Source organism: Lytechinus pictus, chromosome 17 (assembly GCF_037042905.1).
Source record: "Lytechinus pictus isolate F3 Inbred chromosome 17, Lp3.0, whole genome shotgun sequence".
In the NCBI taxonomy this organism is placed as follows: domain Eukaryota; kingdom Metazoa; phylum Echinodermata; class Echinoidea; order Temnopleuroida; family Toxopneustidae; genus Lytechinus; species Lytechinus pictus.
Window position 1 is genome coordinate 28,465,549 of NC_087261.1, and position 23,107 is coordinate 28,488,655.

General features: G+C 37.6%; 1 long non-coding RNA gene across 1 annotated transcript; it reads left to right on the forward strand.

The window, feature by feature from the left end:
- Positions 1-6,166: 6,166 nt before the first annotated feature.
- Positions 6,167-10,553, forward strand: LOC129280541 (uncharacterized). The gene is made up of 5 exons (XR_010296337.1): positions 6,167-6,255; positions 7,527-7,623; positions 8,376-8,535; positions 9,613-9,896; positions 10,283-10,553. It is a non-coding gene; the product is annotated as an uncharacterized LOC129280541 (long non-coding RNA).
- The last annotated feature ends 12,554 nt before the right edge of the window (positions 10,554-23,107 follow it).

The window sequence follows — 23,107 nt, forward strand, 5'->3', positions numbered from 1 at the left end:
ATCCCATGAGATCCTCCACAAGCGACGAAGACGGCTCGTGGGCAATTTCCGGTTTCTGCGGCTGAAATTCAACAGTTGGCGATCATCTCTTCTTGTGGTCAATCTGGGACGTCCTGGAGATTTCCGTGGCCGCACATTCCCCGCCTCACGTTGACGTTTCAGGATCTTAGAGACTGCACTCTGTGATATCCCTAGGACTTCTGCGATATCAGTCTGCTTGTAGCCCTCCTGTCGCAGTGCTATCACTCTCTCGCGTGTTGCTGTTGCCGTTGGACCAGGCATAGTCCAGTGAACGGCTCTACCGATTTTTATTTCAAACGGTACAAGGAACTCGAAAAAATGCAACCTTTTTATACACAGTGCTAAATCAGGGAAATCTACAACAAAAGAATTTATTACGTAATCCAAATTTCTCATGTTATAATGTCACCTGTGTAATGGGGAAACATTATGTAATCACTCAATTACCATTTTGTCTACGCGTAGCCTTTCAAATACCAACAATATTGTCGATTTTTATGCAAAAATATTTTATTCAACCTTTATGACCAACAGTGTACATTAAACAAATATGAAGTTTTAAGCCATGAAACAATCATTGTGAAGGACGTGAAATAGGTATTTGTTTTATTGAATGAAAATGTTTTTATCTATTACGTGCTAGCTGTTTGCATGGTTAGGGAGGAGCTGGCCCGTAATACTCTACTGCGTGCGTGGTAAAACCATGAGTTTCAAAATAAAAAACAATAATTGAGGATGACTTAGGGTTTTTTGCATGTGTATCTTGAATCATCATTGTAATGATGATTGTAATTCGTCTTTAGAATCATCGGACCTTTCACACGGAAAATTCGTACCGTAATTTCAGTGAAACTTAACTGGAATTCACCTCCAGAGTAGAATTGGAATTCGTGATTGTGATTAGCGTTCGTGATTCTAGTTTGGTTTCACACGTGCTAAAAATTCGTCATTAGCCTTATTTTTCACTGGAATCATTATTCAAATTACGATTTTTTTTTTTACCGTGTGAAAAGGCGGTTAGAAAAGGTAATTTTTTTAATGGTAATAATGGCGACTTTATGTGCTCCTATTGTCGGAAAAAAAAAACAAGTCATCATATTCCAGGTGAGAAGTCTCTATAAGCGAAAAAGAGTTTGACACTTTGGGCCTTTTCACACGTCAATCTTGAATCATCATTGTAATGATGATTGCTATTGTTATCGTGACTGTGGTTAGCGTTCGTGATTCTAATCATGTTCTAGTTTGGTTTCACACGTGCTAAATATTCGTCATTAGCCTTATTTTCACTGGAATCATCATTCTAATTACGATTTGTTTACCGTGTGAAAGGGCGATTAGGGCCTTTTCACATGTAAATCTTGAATCATCATTGTAATCATGATTGCATTTCGTCTTTAGAATCATCGGACCTTCCACTTGGAAATTCGTACCGTAATTTGAGTGAAACTGAATTGGAATTCACCTCCGGAGTAGAATTTGAATTTGTGATTGTAATTAGCGTTCGTGAGTCTAGTTTGGTTTCACACGTGCTAAAGATTCGTCATTAGCCTTATTTTTTACTGGAATCATTATTCAAATTACGATTATTTACCGTGTGATAGTAGAGTTAGAAAAGATGATTTTTTTAATGGTAATAATGGCGACTTCATGTGCTCCTATTGTCTAAAAAAAACCACAAGTCATCAAATTCCAGGTGAGAAGTCTCTATAAGCAAAGGACGGTTGGCACCTTGGGCCTTTTCACACCTGCATCTTGAATCATCATTGTAATGATGATTGCTATTGTTATCGTGACTGTGAATAGCGTTCGTGATTCTAATCATGTTCTAGTTTGGTTTCACACGTGCTAAATATTCGTCATTAATGAGCCGTATTTTTCTCTGGAATCATCATACAAATTACGATTTTTACCGTGTGAAAGGGCGGTTAGTCATTATTCTGAAATATATATTTTCTTTCTTCATGCTAATATTCAGATATTAAAGAGCTACCCCGACGACGACTACTATCTGGTTGTTTTTATCGAAACGTAGAATTACCATTCTAAACTCCTGCTTCGGCATGATTCCCGACAGTGGATAAAACTATTTCAACCTCTGTTTTACAGCACCCTACATATACAGAATAAGGCCCGTATTCTGAAGTCAGGTTTAACTTAGACCACGGTCTAACTCTGTGCTAAAAATATGGGAAGCCAAAAGTTTAAAAAATTGTATTAAGTTGTATGTTTTTTATGTTTACTGTGCTCTTTCCTGATTCATTGATGGTCAATACAATCATCTATTCATACTTCCTACACAATTATGAATGATATGAGAGCCAAATGAGCTGAAATGTAATATATCTACTGTTAGTGATTTATGTAACAATTGGCTATCCGTATTTAAACCGCACCTTTAAACCTGAGTTTAAGTTAAACCCGACTTCAGAATACGGGCCCTTAGAGTTTATTCTGTTAAATGTATTTGTTGATTTAATCCAAAGATCCCACCCCAAGCTTTGCTATATTGGTTGCTACAAAGTCTGTCATATCAAGGAGTTACCAGCTGGTGACTCCTTGATCATAAAACTTTAGAGTTAAGTTTTAATCAAACCCGAGTTCAGAATATGGACCATCAACTTTTACTTTGTTGTTTGATCATTCATTTCATATTCACATAAAAAAGGTCATTACAATATATACAAATTGATATAAATACAATACATCTAAAGAAATAGCAGTGTCATTAAAATACCTATTAATCAAAAAGAAAGAAAGGGTAACACATACACAAATTTAGCAGCTGAAAATGAAAAACGTGAAAAACAGGGAATTAGCTATAAAAAAAAGGCCATGTGGCCCTGTAAAATAAGTTCCATTACACCCAATAGAAAATATTATATTATAGATAATAAGTTACCGTTACTGAAAAACATAGAAAACATTGAAAAATAAACCACGGAACAAGCTTTAAAGAAATAACAGTCAGAGGAACAATGAAAATGGAAGGGGGAGATCTGGTAATTCTACTATAAAAGTGCAGTTCATGTGAGTCAGTATTGGGAGTAAAAGAATGTTTTCAGATGTTTCTTAAATGAGTTTTTGTTATTAAAAAGAATAAAATGATTTGGTAATGAATTTCAAATTATTTGTAGATTGTACATGGAGGAGATTTTTCTTCTTACGTAAATAAAACTTTCCAACGATGAAAATTAGATTGATTTACTTGTTAGTCCGCAGATATACCAGCCACGAAGTACGATATATTTCTTTATTTTGCCGTTCTCGAATATTTAGGAACACAGGCAAATGACGTTTCGAAACCCACCCATTAGTCATGTTAGTTCCGCGTCTTCTTTTAGCTCTAAACATATCTCAGTCTAGACGAAATTCGATTATTTTGAGTAAGAATTCACGAAAACAGGTAGATCTGTGGTGAGCAAAATTGGCATGAGGCCTCGCTCGAAAAGACAACAGCCCTGGAAACTCCGGTGAACATTGGTGAAAAAAAAATCTTTGGAAAACCATTTCAACTGAAGCGCCATTCAGATACGGTGTCAGTAGTCTCTGTCGCGACCGCCGACACAGCAAACATCGTTGGCAGCTACATGATGGTAATGGCTTTTACTGCTTGTCGTAGGTTTGTGGGGGGATGTAGAGGATCCGATGTGAACGGGTCGACATTTCAACGTCCTAGTGGAAAACGTGTAGTACCCAAAATAAATGTCTATCGACATTTTAAAATATCTATATATAAAAATGTAATCGAAAATGAAACTGAAAATTTGCAGCAGTGACGTCTGACGGAAGAGAATTCGTCTCAGACAGGATGTTGTTTGGATGGTGAATATAATATACAGCCGTCATTCCGGAATTATGGTGAAAATCTGAACCATATGAAATGAATTGGAGTGTTATTCAATCATTTGAATTTTGAGTAAAAAAAACCCTCCATTAGGATTAACACATTGGGTGATTTCAAGTACGGTGTTCGGTGTTGGTGTGGGTGTTGAGAGCGTGAAAAGGCCGCTGAACCGAGCTCCAACACCGAGCTGGGTTCAGATGCACGATACCGATTGCGTTATCGATAGCACATGAAGTCACGCCTCTGCGCTGCGCTGCTAAATCATTTGTGGGGGTACCGTGGCCGAGTGATCTAAGGCGCCTGGCTATACATGTAAAGTCCGGGGTTCGATCCCCGGCCGCGGGAAGTCTTCACGCGAGAAGTCTCGACGACGAAAATGAAATCGGAGAGAAATGCATTAAATTCTCATCGTACTTAATAGTTAATACCAATGCTTTAATTAATCAAGAATTCGAAAGAATGAACATTATTCTTTATCAAAATATAAAAGTCAAATGAATTTGTAAAAGCTAATTTTACGGGGATGTTTCATCGTGTTCGCCGCCTGTTCACGAGCTTGAGATTGCCAACATCGAACTTGAAATCATGATTTTACAATCCCTGGGGTTGGTGTTGGTGAATGGGAAAATCCACGTAGATCGTCAACACCAGCCGCAGTGCTGGTTTCAGCAGACGACATTCAACACAATCCTTCAACACGAACTGCCGGAAATACGTCATATTTTCCGAGGTCAATCCCAACACCAGCCTGATTTCAAGTACGGTGTTGTGACTGGTGTTGTCACAACACCAACACCAGATTTCAACACCGTACTTAAAATCACCCATCGTGTTCCCATTGTCATACTGTGTGTTCACCAGTGTATCACAGGGTGTCAACCTGTGTATCACAGTGTGTTCACCAGAGTAACACAGTGTGTCAACCTGTGTACCAGTAATCACAGTGTGTTCACGACAGTAACACAATGGGTCTAATGGTGTATCACAGTGTGTTCACCAGAGTAACACAGTGTGTCAACCTGTTTATCACAGTGTGTTAACCAGATAGTTCACCAGTGTATCACAGTGGGTCCACATGTGTATCACAGTGTGCTCACCATGCAGAGTAACACGATGTGTTCTCAGTGTAACGCAGTGTGTGCTTCGATATGAGCTTCATACTTCAGTTGTCAATGTCATATGTATAGTTTTGTGTATAAGTTTTAGACCCTGTATAACGCGAGTATCATGGATACGCAATATTTCGTTTTGTGCGGCAGTGAATTGAAATGTTGAATATTAATACTATTTCCGCCCGTTCACACGTAAAAAAAACCGTAATTTGAATGATGATTTCAGTAAAAAATTAAGGCTAATGACGAATATTTAGTACGTGTGAAAACAAACTAGAACATGATTAGAATCACGAACGCTAATCACAGTCACGATAACATTAGCAATCATCATTACAATGATGATTCAAGATTCATGTGTGAAAAGGCCCTACATTTACCAGAAATTAGTTTGTGACAAAAGTATAAAACACGAAAGACTGAATAAAAGAGTGTTACAATAAAATAAAGAGAATCAATTAAAACAGAAACAAGATAATGAAAAAATAATTACTCTCACCAGGGATGTGTTCCCTGCTGTCGTTTAATAAACTACTCAATCGCTTCCTCGATTAATTTCAAAGGGGACGTCATGTCTCAAGATGCAAATTTAGGAAAGAAGAAGGATGATGGCAAGTGACATTTACGCGTTTTTTTCTGAGAAAAATCCAATATGGTAGACACAAAATGCCTAGCTTATAGCTTATTTGATGAGCCTCGATCGTTTAAACTCGTTTTCATTGACAGAATACGACAAGAATGTAATGCGCTACCAAAACCTACGAAAAAGCGTTGCACGAAATTACAACAAATTAAAACCGACTGAAATGTGACGTTACCTACGTCAGGCCCTGGCATAGTTTGTACATTTTCAGGAGCAAATGAACGAAATCTTACAAAAATAGTCCATCTTTTATTAGACAGCTGTCAGCCGTCTGTTTCTATGGCCCGAATTCACAAAGGTGGACTAAAGTTATACCCGGGGTATAAAACGCGTCATTTGACGTCATTTTAATCCATGGACTAAAGTTAGCACCTAGGGGCTAACTTTTGCGATTCACAAAGGTCGACTAAAGTTATACCGGGGTATAAAACGCGTCATTTGACGTCACGACTTAGTCAGCTCTTTGGGGTGGACTAAATCGGTGGGTTAAAGTTAGTCCACGGTTTTAACCAATCAGAGAGCAGCATTTCGATTGCGGAAAAGTTTGCTGCAAGAAAAAAGTTTTTTGGGCAGAGACGAGATTCGGTGTGATCGGCTTATCTAAAGCTTCATATTTCACGACTTCGACCGAGATTGTAAGTAAATTACATAATTTTTGGAGCTTAAATCATGACGGAGCCTTCAGTTCCATCTGTAACTATTATTGATAGCTTTAACTTTCCAAAAGGTATACTCGAAAACTTGAAATGGTATCTGAATCATTGTTATCGTCGCGTCTCTAAGCTGCTCAGTCCCAGCCATGTACTTTTGTGTGCGTTCATATCTATGAGCATTGCAGTGCGAGACGCAATTAGCGTACACTACACAGGCCAGGTAGGCGTGATTGAAAGGTCGATACTATTTGCTAGTTATGTCAGGCAGTGATTTTCGATTTCGTGTGATTTTCATGGAATTTTTATTGTCTACGATACCCCTGCCACTCCTCCTGGCCTGCCACTCCTCCTGGCCTTGCCAACACAGCTACTGAGTACTGTGCATCTAATTTTGTCTGAGACTGAAGCAAGGCCAAGGCAAGTCCAGGAGAGCAGCAATACAAGTTTTTTTTAAACACTACAATACAGAGCCGGTCTAACTTAGACATTCTACTCTGGGCTGGCTTTGTCTTGGCTTGGATAGATGGTCAAGCTATGAAGCTTACCTGGTAGCCATGTTAGAGTTAGTCCTACAACATCGTTGGAGTAAAGAAAATATTTTAATAAGGGTCAACTCTAACTTAAGGCTAAGCCCTGATTAAATTATTTTTTGAAAAAATATTTAATAAAGATTGGGTTCCACTCACCGCTGTTTACTCCAACAGCTATAAATGAGCTGATTTTACTTTTACTAAAACTAAGTTTTACTGACCTTCGGCATTGCATTTGCGATCACTTATAGATTTACGGTGTCGTCAAAACATTAAAAAATAATGGAAATCCTAGGCCTAATTGATTATTTGAGTAGATCTAACTGAGGTCTAACATTGAAAATTCTCTCGTTTGGGGGTTATTATAAACTCTACCCCACCCTCTTTGTTTCAAGTATTTTTTTTTCACAAGGAGTCCCAATGTTATATTCACATGAGACCACAGACAAGTGCATTTGATCTTCAGTCCTCTACATTTGTAGTAGACCGATAAATAGGGTTATTTCTGTCGGGGATATGCTCCCCTGAGATTTCATGTGGCTCCGCAGCATCCCGTCCCACCAAAAAAAAAATCAGAAAATGTTGAACGACTCCTCTGAAACAGCGGATTTTATCAATCTACATTTGTAGCTGCTTTATTTTTTTTTTCTTTGATATACCTTGACATTGCAGTATGATTGATGAATAAATATTTTTTTCATTATTTTTTTTCTTCCATATCAGCAACAGACCATACATACTCGGCAGATTGTGCTCAATCAAGACAAAGCAAACATGGCTCACAATTTTGAACTGCTGTGCCGTCTTGCAAGAGAGTGAGGTATGCCTTATCAATTCATATTTAAAAAAAATTTAATGTCATTAAAATTGCCTTTTTTAATAAAATATTATTTCTGGGATTTGAATTCATCATGTAATTGTAAATGTATCATGTGACATGTATGTTACTTTTTCATTCTTGTCATAGTAATTGACAAAAAAGAAGAGGGGGGACTTTGCTTGTGTGTTATTAACATATATATTTGTCTACTGGTCACTAGGCTTGTTGATCTCCAATTAATCCTGACATTTTGTTGAATATTTATTTAAAAGAGAGAAAGAAAGCATTGTCAGTCTGATGAATGCCGGGGGGGGGGTAGAAAAAAAGGTTTAATGAGATCGACTTTGATGAAGATTCATGAAAATATGTTATTCGAAAGTCACTCGCAAGCAATAACCTCTATTTGTGTAAACAAAGTTCCATAAAATTAGTGCCTTGCCTTCATTATTAAAGCCAATTGAAAGTGATTCAGTAAATCAGTTTTCATAGAAGCATCTCTATGACGTGCATGGTTTGATCAATGATGATGATCAGCAACAATTGGCAGGTTTTTTTTCTTCACTTTTACAAGTAGGTAAATAGAAAAGCTACTCATGTCAATTATAATTTTTATCCTATCTTTTTTTAAGGATTTCTGTATAATCTTTCACATTCTGTTCCTCATTTTAAACAATTTTGAATTAAATGAAATTCAAAGAGTAAATTGCCCATTCATGGTGACTCTTAAACACAATCTTTTAACTTCCATGCAGATTCAGCAACACATAGAAAGACCACAGCATGGATTAAGAGACAGGAAGAATCCATTTGAATACTACGAGGATGAACCTCTCAGAGTGGGGTACCAACAGAGAGAACCACACATTGCCTGTCATGTTACAGGTTTTGACAGGACTTTGTTTTATGTCATTGGTGAGTTTTCATGTGCGAACTATAAAGCAGAGGGTAATTGGGGGGGGGGGGGGTCAAATTATGTTCTATGAAAGTGATTTTCCAGGCCAAAAATGATGAGATTTTGATAAAGAACAATTCGACTAGCAATAACCATCAATATTGGATGGAGAATTATGAATTGATTCAGTTTTAAAGTTTTACATAACTTGGGGGAAACAGTTCTGTGTATCTCATATGCAATATTCATATCCCCACTTGTTCTCTAGTGATCTGAAATCATAATCATTATTTTTTTTCCTCCAGGAATGTAAAAATGGGGTTGACTGCTGATTATATATTTAAGATAGTTATTGCGAGTTCAGAATAATGTAAGGATCAAGGATTGGAAGTATCTAGTCATGAAAATTAAGTTTTATGTTTTGCTTAGCATGCAGATTTTCCATTGAGTAATTGTCGCCAGAGCAAATATCATGGAACCCTTGTACATTCATGTGTGGAAAATGTGTGGATGTGACTTCATCAGGCTATTTCTTGCATATTCATGAAAACATGCACATGTTTCACAGAAATAATTAATGCAAAACCTAATATTCATTATTAATCATCCAAATTGTATGATTTTTGTTTCTGCTTTCAGCCAGGAGTACTAGTAACCCCTTACAGGGGAGGGGGAGTGTTGGGGGTATTTCACAGAAAGGTTTTTGTCGGAATGAAACATGTAACCCTTTGGGTTGGAAATAGGTGGGGATTTTATTTTTCTCTCATTTTTTACAATGTAGCAACATTTTTTAATACAAATATGTCATATTCAAGTGGGAAATTATCATGAAGGATGATTTATAACCACCCAAAAAGAAATATTGGTATGTCATTTCAGCTTAACAGAGATATTCTCCATTTTGCATGGATTGTTATTGCAGTAGAGTTTTTTTTTTTAATGAATCGAAGAAAAATCTATTTAAGCAGTTCCAGTGCATCATAAACATCAGGTCATAACAGAAGCACAATGTTTGCAAACGTAAATGGTAAAGTATCAATTGGCTTTCATATCAATAAACCAATTACATAACATCACTTATCATTCGATAATTAAAGGTACCTTTTAGAAGATGCAAGCAGACGAAGCAACTATATCACAGTCATCCGTGTGCAGAATCATCAAAGATTTTTCTGAGGCAATAGCAAGGAGTAACAGTCAATGAAGTTTCCGATGACGAGAAATTCAAACCACCCAGCGACAATTTGATGATTGCTACAGGTTTCCAAGAGTCATAGGTGCTATCGATTGGGGCCAATCCAGGCCATGTCTGCATCAGGAGTCCTGATGGGGAACAAGCCCTGTACTTAGCAGGAAGAACAGGTCTTCTGTAAATGTATAGGTTGGTATACTCACTCAGTTTTTAATGTGATATTCTCTGTATTCAACACCTACTAGAGGTATGTGATAATGAAGAAAAAATATATTGGCCCCTACTACATACTGTCTTATCAAGTTTCAATCTTGTTGTTGGTCAAATTTTCTTGTAATTTTATACTCTTAATATGTGAAATAAGACAATTTTAAAGATTTCACTGAAGAAAAAAAATATAGATAATCTGCTAACTTTCCTATTGCAGGAGAAATGAAAAATAGAAGAAAAAAAAAAGCATTTTGCTTATTCAGGTAAAGGAGGTATTAATTGCTTGATCAATGAAGATATATTTGCAGAAAGAATACCGAAGAGCAAATTTTCTAATATTCATTTTGTTTTGATCCTTATTGCAGGTATCCGTTGCTCCCCTCTTTGATGAATTCCTGCCTGCATTCTGTTGTCAATAGAAAAGGACGGTGTGCTACGGGTATAAGCATTCCATTGCATTATCTGTGCATGAAAGTGGACACTTGTGATAAAAAATGGTAGCTTGGTTGTAGTGGCGTACCTAGGATTTTCCACAGGGAGGGCAAAACCGTTCGGCCGAAAAATTTTACAAGTAAAAAAAAAAAAGGTCTTCAATCACAAATAAAGGATTTCGTACCAGAAAAAAAATTGACAAGCAAAAAAAAAAAAGTGCTTGGTTGATAGGATGTATTCATGCATTCCGATTTATCATTAGTGATCAAATGACCATCTTGCTTTTTAAAAACCCAAGTTCACAACATTTTTCTTGTTTGATAAAAGGTTTGGGACGTGAATTCCAGGATATAAATGACACATATGATGGGCTAATGTATAAGCAGGGACATGAGAGGTATAAGCAACATTTTTTTCATGCTTAATTAAGTTTGGCATGAGATGGACTTGGTCTTTCTTATGATTCAAGTCTATTTTATACCAATTTTGTTTTAATCAACAATCAATGTTTTAAGTCTCATGATTTCAATTTCAAAACCTCTTTGTTAATTAAATATTCATTTTTCCTTAGCATTTGCATCTTCTTAATTTATCAAATTTAAATTATAAGATATCATTTTTGCTGAATATCCTTTTTTTCACCTATTTTCATAGGCCCTAAGATACATTTCTGTAGTAAGCACTATAAATACATTGCAAGCTATTATCATTTGTTTGATATTACTATTTTATAGAATCATCTTTTAATTTCTTTCAGAAAGATATTTGACAAATTACTTGTGATATCCATGCTTTAGCTGTAGAGTTTAAAATCTTCATTAAACTTTATTTAATCCGTTGTTTATCTATTTTCATTCAGAGTTTCTGAAAACGTAAACATATCATTTGTATCATTATGTAAAGAATTTCAATCTACCTTAAAAAGTAATGCACTAAATAAACTGCTCTGTCTACTACACATGTACATATAAGTTTTGATTTTAAAGGTCAAGTCCTCCCCAGAAAAAAAAATCGATTTGAATTAATAGAAAAAAAATCAACCGAGCATAATGCTGAGAATTTCATCAAAATCCGTGTCGGTTGTAAAATAGGAACGTTATGAAATTTTCAAGTTTGGCTTATTTTTCACAACACAGTTATATGCACAGATCAGTGACATGCAAATGAGACAGTCAATGATGTCCACATGTTCGGGGGGGGGGGGGACTAATCTTGGTTTCACTTGACAATGAAGAGAAAATTTGAATATTTCATCTTGTAGAATTAAAAGAAATAGTTTGCATGCCGACTGGGATGTACATATAAGTTTGTAGTCATAATGTCATAATGTCATAACTTAATATCTTTACATCAGATTTTGATGAAATTTTCAGTGTTACGCTCGTTGTGTTTTTCTCTTTTTATTCAAATCAACTTTGTGGGGGTGGACTTGTCCTTTTATATCGTTTTCAAGTAATTGTGTCAGGAGAAAACAAAAATGAAATTCTTTTATCAATTCTGTCCATATGCTGCATGGTTCATCGTTCTTGCAGGAGGCAAAAAATAAATTTATATAAGAAAGTCTTATTTTATTTACTTTCAGATAAAAATTGTGCTAAGGAGAGATTAAGGTTATGTGTAAGACAGGGGTGGTGGTAATGGTATGTTGGTTAAGGTTGTGTATGAAGAAAGTCAAGTGATTGCTTGCTTGTGCAGGAGGATATACTTCAAGAAACTTGTTGTAAGGCATCATGCAAAATTATTTATAATAGAACTTAATTGAGAGAAAAGTATTTGGCACGTTAAGATGCACAATAATGTACATGTGATTGAAGCAAATGAGAAATGAAAGGAGTAAAGGTAGCTACATGTGTCACTGAGAGAATTGCCTGTGGTGTTATATTTATAGCATAAATCTTTGTTTAAAAGTTATTTTATTTTAGGAAATTTAGTCCCTTCAGTTTGAAAGTATAGAGGGCGGACCATGGACCACTGACTATGGAAAAAGTCCCCCCCCCCCCAAAAAAAAAAAAAAAAAAAAATATTACCAAGAAAAGAAAGAAAGGTGAAACCATAGAGATGTATCTCTATGGGTGAAACACATTATTTTCTGAATATTATGTCAAATCTATCACAAAATTTGATATTTGATATCAAAATGTTGAATATTTTTCCTTGCTCGCAAGTTTTTATTTTACCTGATATTCCATATTTAGCCCACTGATATTTCCCCAATTTCAAATATATTATTATGATTGGGTGGAATACCCTTTACACTTATCCAGGATTGATAAGTCTTTATTTTTCTGATAAGGAAATTGTGTTTCCTTTAAGGAAAAAAATATTGCAAGCATGGTGAATAGCTTGACCCCCCCCCCCCCCCCCCTCCAAAGCAAACTGGAGTATATAGGTTAAGGTTAAGGTTTGGAATAATGGGATTGCAAGAGTGACCAGTGAGTGTGGAGGAGCTACTAATGAGTATCTCAGCTCCTTTTAGAGATGTTGGTAGAACTGACGTATAGAATAGGGAGGGGGGCTTGGGGCTCTTGCCCCCCCCCCTCCCAAAAAAAAAAAAAAATCACGACCAAGAAAAAGATAAAAGAAATGAGGGTGAAATAGAATATTTTTTGATATTATGTGAAAATCTAACACAAACTAGGATTTTAATGTCAATTTAAAAAAAATTTTGCTCGCTTAATTTTTTTTTTAAAATCAATTTATCGAGATACACCATATAAAAAGAAAAGAATAAATAAATTAATTGAAAATATTACTTTGAATGGGAAAGTCAATTCTGAGGGAAAGGAAAAGAGGCACGCTTGTGGACGCGAGATCAGATCAAGGTCATGTCGCTTCACCCCACGCGACGCTGGCCCCACCATTTACCAAGTACATAACCCAAACAAAGATTCAATTCCATATTTCCATTTTCTATCAAAGCTAGCTCCGGGCAAAGTTCCACCGGACTTCGATAAGGTAGGTAGGATTATACAATCAGATTGGTTATGATTTAATTCAAACAAATGTGCACTTGATCTAGATGTAATTGGCGTGTAACGTTAGATTTATTTTTCCGTAGGCCTAGATCTAAGTAACTTCCTCAGGCCTAAAACGCAGTTACGGCACGCTATTATAGGCCTAGATCCACGTCTAACTGCACTGTAATACGATGGCGATCGATCTGGACTTCATATTAGACCAAAAAGGCAAAAAAAAACAAAAAAACTTTGGTCTCTGTCATTGTTCCGCTGGACTCCGTTGCCTCCACTAACCAATTGAGAAATAAGAAATTGAAAAAAAATGTGTAAAACCCCCTCGAAAAAGCCGGCTGCTGCAGCTGTCTAAAAAAGGTTAAAACTTCTTCACGTTGCAGTGCACCTACCGCACGGTACCGTACATTGACGGAGTTTGAACTTCTCGATACGGTACGACTACGATGCTGCAGGCGCAGTCGAGCTAGCTCGGGCGCAGGCAGCGCTAACGTTAGTCCGAACCTAAGTTGGTAAATATTAACAAATAAGTAATGACAATGTTCGTTGTCAACACCTCATTGCTAAGAAATTCAAGTTCATGCTGCTGATACATGATTTTGGGGTTGAGTTCTGCTTCCTAACTCATGTGATGCAATGGCGACATTTCATATGGCCCTAGCAGACGAAACTCTCAAATACGGCACTGAGCATGCTCAGTACTGCTTTATTACACTGAGCATGCTCAGTGCAGTGTTATAATAGTATGCTAGCTTCAGTCCATGATTTAATCCATGGACTAAAGTTATCACCGGGGTATAACTCAGCCGTGGGTTAAATTTAGCACCGGGTGCTAAAGTTAGTCCATGGATTAGTTAGTCCACCGTTTGTGAATAGCGCGGTGGACTAACTTTATACCCCGGTATTAGTTAACCCCCGACTAAATTTAACCCCGGTATAACTTTAGTCGACCTTTGTGAATTCGGGCCATATAGAGTTTTTAAACATTTTCTTTTCTCCTCTTACACAGACGGCTCGCTATCGTGCAGCCACCATTAGAGGGTTAACAATGCAGAATCCCCCCGACGGGGCTCATCAATTTTCGTCTTTATCTCGTAAAAAATATATTGAAAGAACTATACCAAAATAAAGATTATTATTCCGTTTTGGCCTGAAATGCACCAAAACGGGGGAAAATAAACTTAAAAGGGGAAAAACAGTGACTTACTTCGGCTGTCGCGCAACTTCACTTCCCTGTTTTATCCGAACTTAATACATAAAAATATGGCCATTGAGTCCCTGTACAGATCGAGCTAGAACTTCGGTCTCTGTATTTGGTGAGTGGAGCCAACGGAGTTCAGCGGAACAACCAACAAAACAGAGACCGAAGCTTTTGGTCTAATCTTTTATTAGCTTATTGTGACCTTTTTTTTGGGGGGGGGGGATGTAGAAGATCTCATGTGAACGGGTCATATTTTAAACTTCCTAATGACAAACGTGTAGAGTCCAAAATTAATATCAATCAGTATCAGTCATATCTGACTTTTTTAAAACTATTAATATCGGTGTCTAAGCACCCTATAGGCTTGCCTACTGTGACGTCACCAGGGTCCCGTCTTTACATTTACGACTGATCCGATCAACTATGGAACGCCAACATCTTCAAAATGCTTTCTAGATATTATGTATACTTATACATGCATCGTTGTCTTGACAATTCAGTGTGTTTCCTCTTTGTTTACAAAGGACATTGTGCAAATTTCCTGTAGGAAAAAAATATGACAACGATGGCTTTCCATAGTTGAGGTTCGTCGGATCAATCATAACTCTTTGTAAGACAGGACCCATATATGATGTGGCTTCGGGACTTATTCTTCTCAGTAAGGAAGGAAGATTGAAGAAACTGACTTGGTTTCCAAGCACTTATTTTACGTAATTCGTTTGCACATGCCTTTTGTCGCCAATTTGCAGGGCCTAACAACATTATGGCATTTTATTTCGAATGCGTGTCTACTTTGATTATTTGTCATTTAACTGGAATATTTTAGAACATACACTCTAAATGCAAAAGAGCTAATCTGGTCCTCTTTTTGGAGTGGGATTAACATCTTTTGAGAGTGCATTAATTTAAGTTCCTTCTGGAGTGAACAGTGTATATCTTTAGACATTTTCGCTCCAAAGAGACTAAGGTAAATCCAATCTCAAAAATGTATTTATAAATCCCACTCCAAAGCGACTGGTGCCTCGTCTTCGTCTGAGAGCAGCTTGATTAGGGACCGGATTAGTTCTTTTGCATTTAGAGTGTAGTTGTGTTTATCACCACGACTGGAATATCAAATGAAATCTGACTTCTTCCTTAGAAAGTCTAGATGGTTATCATCTTCACATCAATGCATTATTTCATTTTTTTGGTTTCCGTTCTCTTCCTTTCTCTTTTTTGTTTTAATTTCAAACAAACCATCCCGGCACGTCGCTCTTTCTCTTTCCCCTCCCTTTCATCTTGCTTTCCGGGTTTTCTATGCAGCTAATTGCACCAATTTTTAGATGAGTTCAGCTATGGATGGAAGGAGGGTGGGATGTGTTGGATGCAGGGTGAACGACATTTGATGTCAAACATGCAACTTCAAGGGAGGGGGGGGGGCTTAAAGCCATTTCTCCCACTTTTTTGTCCCTTGTTTCTTGTTGTAAGTGCAATAATCATTTACAGCTAACCTAATCTCAAATTATGTTTCTGTTATCACATAAGTTTTGTCTTTCATCCACGTCTCCATCTTCGCTTCTTGTCGAATGAAATAAAAAAAATCTTCCAAAGAGCACAAGAAAATGAACCAATAAGACCTGGTCGCCACCCGCTGAGCTGGGAGGCGGTTTGAGATGTCAGTCCCCGCCGAGCGAGCCGGGCAAATAAAAAGGGCGCGTCGTGTATCCACCCTGGTCGCTCTCCAATGTCAGCTCTCCCAAGACGCGTCTTGGGTCGAACCAAGTTTAAAAGGAAGAAATTCCTCCTTCTAATCTCCTCCCTTCTCTTCTCCTTCTCCCATCTTCGTCTGGAATATTCCCTTTGGTAGCATTGCAGTAGTACTAGCTCAGTCACCACAGGAAGATAGATGCTTGTCGAGTCTGTGCCGTTATGTACGCTAGTGCAGTACATCGTTACACGCCTTATTAGCTCGAGGCACTTCTTAATATCACTAAGGAGGCCACGTATACCCCAAGGCAAAGTACTTCTTCATTTCCTAAGAATGCTACATAGAACCTAGCGTAGAGGAGCCAACAATTTTAAAAGATAGAAATATCCTTATCAGGCAAAAGCATCATCACTACCGTCGAGACAACACTTTCTATCTGTTGATGCTATACGGTTGTAGGACGGATTGGTACTTTGTGAGGAGCGCTTACGAGAAAAAATTGTCTTCAAGCGTTCTTTAAGGCAGCAAAAAGGTTATCTATCAGGGAGAAACTGGTATCTGACAGCTTAAAGGAAATCTCGTCCTTGTAACTTCGGCTCTTTTTCTTCATTCTTTTCCCATCGCCATCCTCCTCATTTCTTGCACACAGCCATCATCGTCGACGCCAACATCGTCACCCTTACCAAGAACGTCATCGTCACCAGCACCATCATCGCTATCTCCATGAATTCGAGGTGAGGTCCATTGCTACCAGGGGAACAGAAACGGTCTGGAAGGTCCTGAATCGGGAACAGATATTTTTATTATAACAGAAGAGAGAGTTCATTTCGACCATGGAGCTGAGAAAAGCGTTGTAAGTATCTTTCTCTTCAAATCTTATTCAATATGGAAAACACATTTTGACGATTTCTTGGCAAACCTATATTTCACTTTCTGTTATCCATAATCGATTTATGTTTTCATTGTTTGCCTCTTATCAGGTTGTTTGTCTTGGTTTCTATCTGTTAACATGTCCAAAAAAGATATGTGTATTGCAATTGAAATGTATATGTTTTGTATGTTGTAATTGGAAGAAGTCGATTAATTGCCTTTCTCAAACCTGCTACAGACAACTCTTACCGACCAATGGTACACTGTAAATGGCATGATTTGACATAAATCCAGATAGACGGCGGTTAAATACCAATCGAATACTGGATTTAGTTTGAATCCTAAACATTTAGTTTTAAATCTCGTGGCATTTGAATTTAAAGCCTTTGGGATTTAAACTTGAATTGAACTAAATCCAGAATTCGATTGGTCCGTAACTACAGTCCATCTGGATTTATTTTAAATCCCTGCAATGTAGAGTGTATGTTTTTTAAAATAATGTAACATCTTAGAATAGGACTGGGTTCGCGGTGGGGGTTGAGAGGAATGTCATTTCTTTTTATCAGATAATGGTTATCATACTTTCGACCATAAAAATAAATAATAAGGATAACCATTATCCAAAGTCAATGCTTGTTCATCGAAAGTTAATTCATTTCAATTTACCTCACTTCCAGTGATATTTCAATTTCGTCGTGTCTTACACGGGCACTCTAAGGTTTACTCACATCCATTCTATTTCAAATCAGACAATCGTCTTTTCGGCGCGATAAAACAAATATTAGTAAATTCGAGCCCGTCGTCTGGATTTCGCCTTCGTCAATTCTTGTTGCAAATTAAATTTCGTCGTATGGCGGGGTGTTATCACACTTTGGAGTTACAAGTGCAACGTTTTTCCCCTCTTTCATTGAAAATGCTTGAAAATTATTTGTTACCTTCATCTTTAGCCGGCAGAGTTTTTTTAATGAAGCACACGTGGGGGTGTTTCACATTGAGTTAAATGTGACTTAGAGCCATGCTTAAATATCCAGTTGCGTGCTGAATAAAAGGCATCACCGCATTGGTCATATTATCCTTAGAGGACGCGCACTAATGCATAATAACCAATGAGATTGCGCGTTACATGGTCATTTCCTCGTCAGCATTTAACTTGACTTTAAGTCACACTAAACTCTTTGTGAAACACTCTCAGATCGTTTAAGCCAGCGTATGACGACATAATTGACTCTGGTAAGTATGATGATAAGTAAGTGCGAGTATTCACACTGATGCCAACATCGCTATAATGTCTCGGGACTAGCCCGAGGCTGTAGCGGTGTCCGATGCCAGTGTGAAGACGGTAGGCAGCTTATGTATCATCTCTAGTGTGAACTGGTCCACCGTGTATTAGCACCGTTCAATAGTTGCTGATGCTGATGTATGCAGAGTTTGGTCTTTTATGAAACACCTGGTTGCAGGTATGAACTGTGTGGGCGCGACTCGGCAAGGGGCCCCAGCTGGGAATAATAGCGAGAATCGTACCCTACCACATCGCCCTTACAGGTCCTCAACAAGCCCCTCGACGGGGGCACTTGATCTCTCTAAATTTGTCGGGGAATTAGGGCCGACCGGGGGCCAGGGGCCAGGGCCGGGAAGAGGGTACATTAGGGTATTATAATAGCTTATCTGTCCATGGAATAATCGTACTATTGACTCATAGTCTCATACAGGAACCGACACCATTAACTGTGCAGATGGCGTGGCCCATAATCAAGTGAGGCGTTGTGACCCAACAAAGGGGTTGAGGGTTTATAAATCCTAGACATCTTGGTCATGATGCTGTTTCCTTCAGCGTAAAATTGATCCACATTGTGCTGCACCCGACCCAGGTGACGTAAGAAAAAGTTGGAGGCCTAATAGTTGTCACATGTAACGAACTGGGCCCCAGAAGTCTATCTCGTATAATCTTCTGAATGTACGATGAAGTACCAAATGCTCTTTAATCATGTCAACTCTCTACCTTGCATTTCAAGACAGAGAGTTCTTCGTTTTACGAGTTTCTTCTTTTATTTCTCTCGTTCATATGATGAGTATATACCGTGTTATGAACGTCTTTAATGTACGTATTTTAGTATGAATAAATATAGTCTGAATAGGTTAACACAAATCCCATGAATATTTTCATTTGAAATGATATCTCGCCCATAGGCTGCTTCTTCAGGGTAGGAAGCCACACCCTTGTAACATAAATACTTCGAATTTAAGAACACTCGAAACTATACAAGAATATCCATTGCTAGATCAATAGTCATGACCCGGCCACGACCTACAAAATGAAATTTAATATTTTCATAATCATCAGATAAGACACACCAAGGAAACAGTTCATGAATCAAAAAGTCTGTGATTTTACAAGCAAAATGTTATAAGCTGCTGCAAATCCTTGAATTTGATTGGCCGAGAGGAAGTAAGTCGGTGAAAAGATCTGACAAAACGTTTCACGAAACGCTCCCAGTAATACTTACAACAGAAGAAAATTCATGATGAGATAATAAGCCGACACGGCCATGAATCGCCAATTCACCCAGTGGGTATAGGGTGGGGCAGTTGGGTGCCTAGCCAATCAAAGATCATGCAGACTGTGGGTTCGAATCCAAGCCAGATAACTGAAGTCCTTACATTTGTTATAACATCAATAGAACCAGGGACCTATCCACGGAGGATTAGTCTATTGTTACTGGGGGTGCTGAGCATTGTTACAGCACCCCCAGTAACAATAGTTAATCCTCCGTGGCCAGGTCCATGAATAGAACTCCCTCTTCACATACGCATTTATCCTGGTCATACGCTCTTGAAATAAATACATACATTGTACATCCAAGTCTGTTCAACTTCGTTGAACTATTCATATATTAAATCATTAAAAGCACGAGATTTACTACAATGGGTGCGGGGTAGTCGTCCATCCTATTGTAGGTTTATCATAACCAATTGAAAAAATATGACGTTTCCTTAGACTGTCTTGCCCCCTCCATAAACGATCTTTCGGGGCACTTTACATAACTTGCAAAATAAAAGAGTTTCCATTATAACAAATTATTATTTGCATTCTCATTATTCACATCTTTTGTGCCGTATGTATTTTCTTGAACTTTGCTCGACTTTGTTCAAAACATTCTTTGGTTTTAAAAGATGTTCGTTCAATCAGAGGGATCTTGCTTTTCATCTAATAAAAGATACAGGGTTTTGGGTTTTTTTAATCTAAAATGGGTGAAAAAATAATGTTCAAGAAGCAAATCATTCGTATAGGTCTTATTAGCTTTACAGATGCACTGACGTCATAACGCCGCCATCTTAGAGGTCAGTGCCATTGCCTTGCATGTATTGGTGTTCTGCAACTGACGCATCTCTGACAACTACGTCGAAACGTATTCCTATATCCTCTGAGGGAGGGCGCTAATATGATCTATATACTGTATGTTCAAATATTTGATATCTTAGGAGTGTTTTGCATCAGTATCTGTCACAATCCTTGTTTCGACTCCCGCAGAGTGAAACATTTATCTTATTTTCCACTCGCACGAATGACCAAAAGAATGTGATTTATTCCTCAAATTTTTCGTAAAAACCAAGCCATTTCCATTCGATAGGCCAGTTATCTCATTCATAAAATGGTGGAATGTAAGATGTGTCCTCGAAATGTGATGAATAAAAATAAATTTCGCCTCTTTTTCCTTTTAATTTGTTTCGTCTCTCCATTATTTCAAAACAACGTTTTGGCGAAGTACAATTTGCCAAAGGCGTAGGAACTAAAGTTGTTTCGCAAGGAAATTTAGCAATTTGTACCCCAAGCATGGGGCAAATATCTGGAGGGGGTCATATGACAATGATGCTTAGACTGCAAGGGTAGTGTATGTTCATTAAGTATTCTTTGACCGGCTATAGTAAAAGTGCATTGGATTGTTTGCCATGCTACAAAACGAGTGTATTTTGAATAGATGATAATTTTATGGAGGTCATTCAAGAACTGAGCTACATTTTATCATGGGTACTTTACCAGACAGTTGCTTCTATCGCTCGCATGCATGTGTGTGTGGGGGAGAGGGATAAGGTACCTAGGGTAATTATGTGGGTACCACTTAGAAACTCTTGGCAAATCTAGGTCTCTCTCTTGCAACTATATATAAATAATATATTTACACACACACACTTACCACCTTAACACCCCGCCACACTCAACCTCACACACACACCTATACAGTATATATAAATGAGTTAGATAAATGCAAACAGCTTTTGGGCAACTCTCTTGTAAATAATAAACGGTGAAAGAAATGAAAATGAGAAATGTATATACATATACATATATATATATATATATATATATATATATATATATATATATATATATATATATATATATACACACACACACACATATACATATACATATACCTGTGAATAAAGAACAAACATACTTATTTTGCAGTGTGGTCAGTAAGATTAGTTAATGACGTCACAAGCATTCCCACCCAGTACTTCGCCTAGTTAGTTTAACCGAACGCAGTGACGAAACGAATTCCTGAGACAAAGCTCCCCGCTGCGTCGCTCGGAAGTTCATTGCATTGTCGCAGTACTGAATACATTGCTCCCTGACCAAAAATAGCTTAATACCATGATGCGTACATATTGTATCTCGAAGTTTTATTCTGCTTTTCCCTCGATATAGCTGTGCTAATTATTTGGCGCCATTTTGAGCGACAGGGCGTGATCCATAACGCTGACTGTAAATTCCGCACTATATTACGAGCGACCTATGAGCGAACCGGCCGGTACGTGAACAATTTACCGTGATTGTCAAAAATAATGACTTCATTATTTCGTTGAATGTATGTCCTTATATAGGAATCCTATTAATAATGTTTGTCTGCTAGAAGAAGTTTTAAAAATGATGTGTGATCTTAGGTAGGAGCTATACCTACGCACATTTGGAATCAACAGGAAATGTTATATACTTGATCTTATTCTGAACTCGGTTTTAAGTCAAACTCTGGTCTAAATTTGAACTATGGATTGCCAATTTTGACAGGTACTTGTAATAGAACAATTCGTCAGCTCATTTGGCACTCTAATCATTCATAACTGACTTGGAATAATTACTGAATTGGTTATCTTCATCATCAAAACGTTCCTGGGTAAGAGCCATGTAAAGATAGGAAACATAATAAGGCAAATGTTAATTTGGAAGGTTTGGCCTCCCATACTTTCAACACAGACCAAGCATGGCTTAAGTTAAACCGGACTTTAGACATGTTAGAATACTGGTCAAAGTCACTACGCGGTAGCGCTCATCCATAAAGGGCACACGAGAGTAATTCATCTGCGCGCAAAGCATGTCGGACAGGCGTAAGTAAAGATCACATGACTTTATTGATTAAAATTATTCATTAAAAATAAATCAAATGTTTGTATATCAAAAGAAAAACGATAGAGATAATGCTATGTTCATACTCTTTCATAATTAAGGCGTTTGGGGAGGCTCGACTGCATTTTTGTATTTCATTTTAATTATTATTGCCCATAATGCAGTTCTGGTTTTTCTGGCAATGAACTGGCCGAAATTATGGTTAGTCTTATTTCAGGCCATTTAACTTTTGATTGAGCTGGGCAAGTACCTGATTAACATTTCAAGTCTTAATGCACTGTTAATTGTGACTAATGTCAGTGAATTAAAGCAAAATCTATCGAGGGATTGATTTTTAATGATTTTTAGATGAGCTATTATATAACACGTGAGTGAATGGGGGTCTGTAATACTCATGTGTGCCCTAAAGTATCCGGACTTTAGACATGTTAGACTATTGGTCAAAGTCACTACGCGGTAGCGCTCATCCACAGAGTATCATGTGACTAATCACGTGGTAACTCATGACGCACTTCTAATTCATCAAACGGCTTCCCTTGTTCAACTATAAAAGCATGTTTATAAGCGGATCTACATCTTAGGGTGGTGATACACATAAGCCGAAAGGGGACCGAAGCCGGCGTCGAA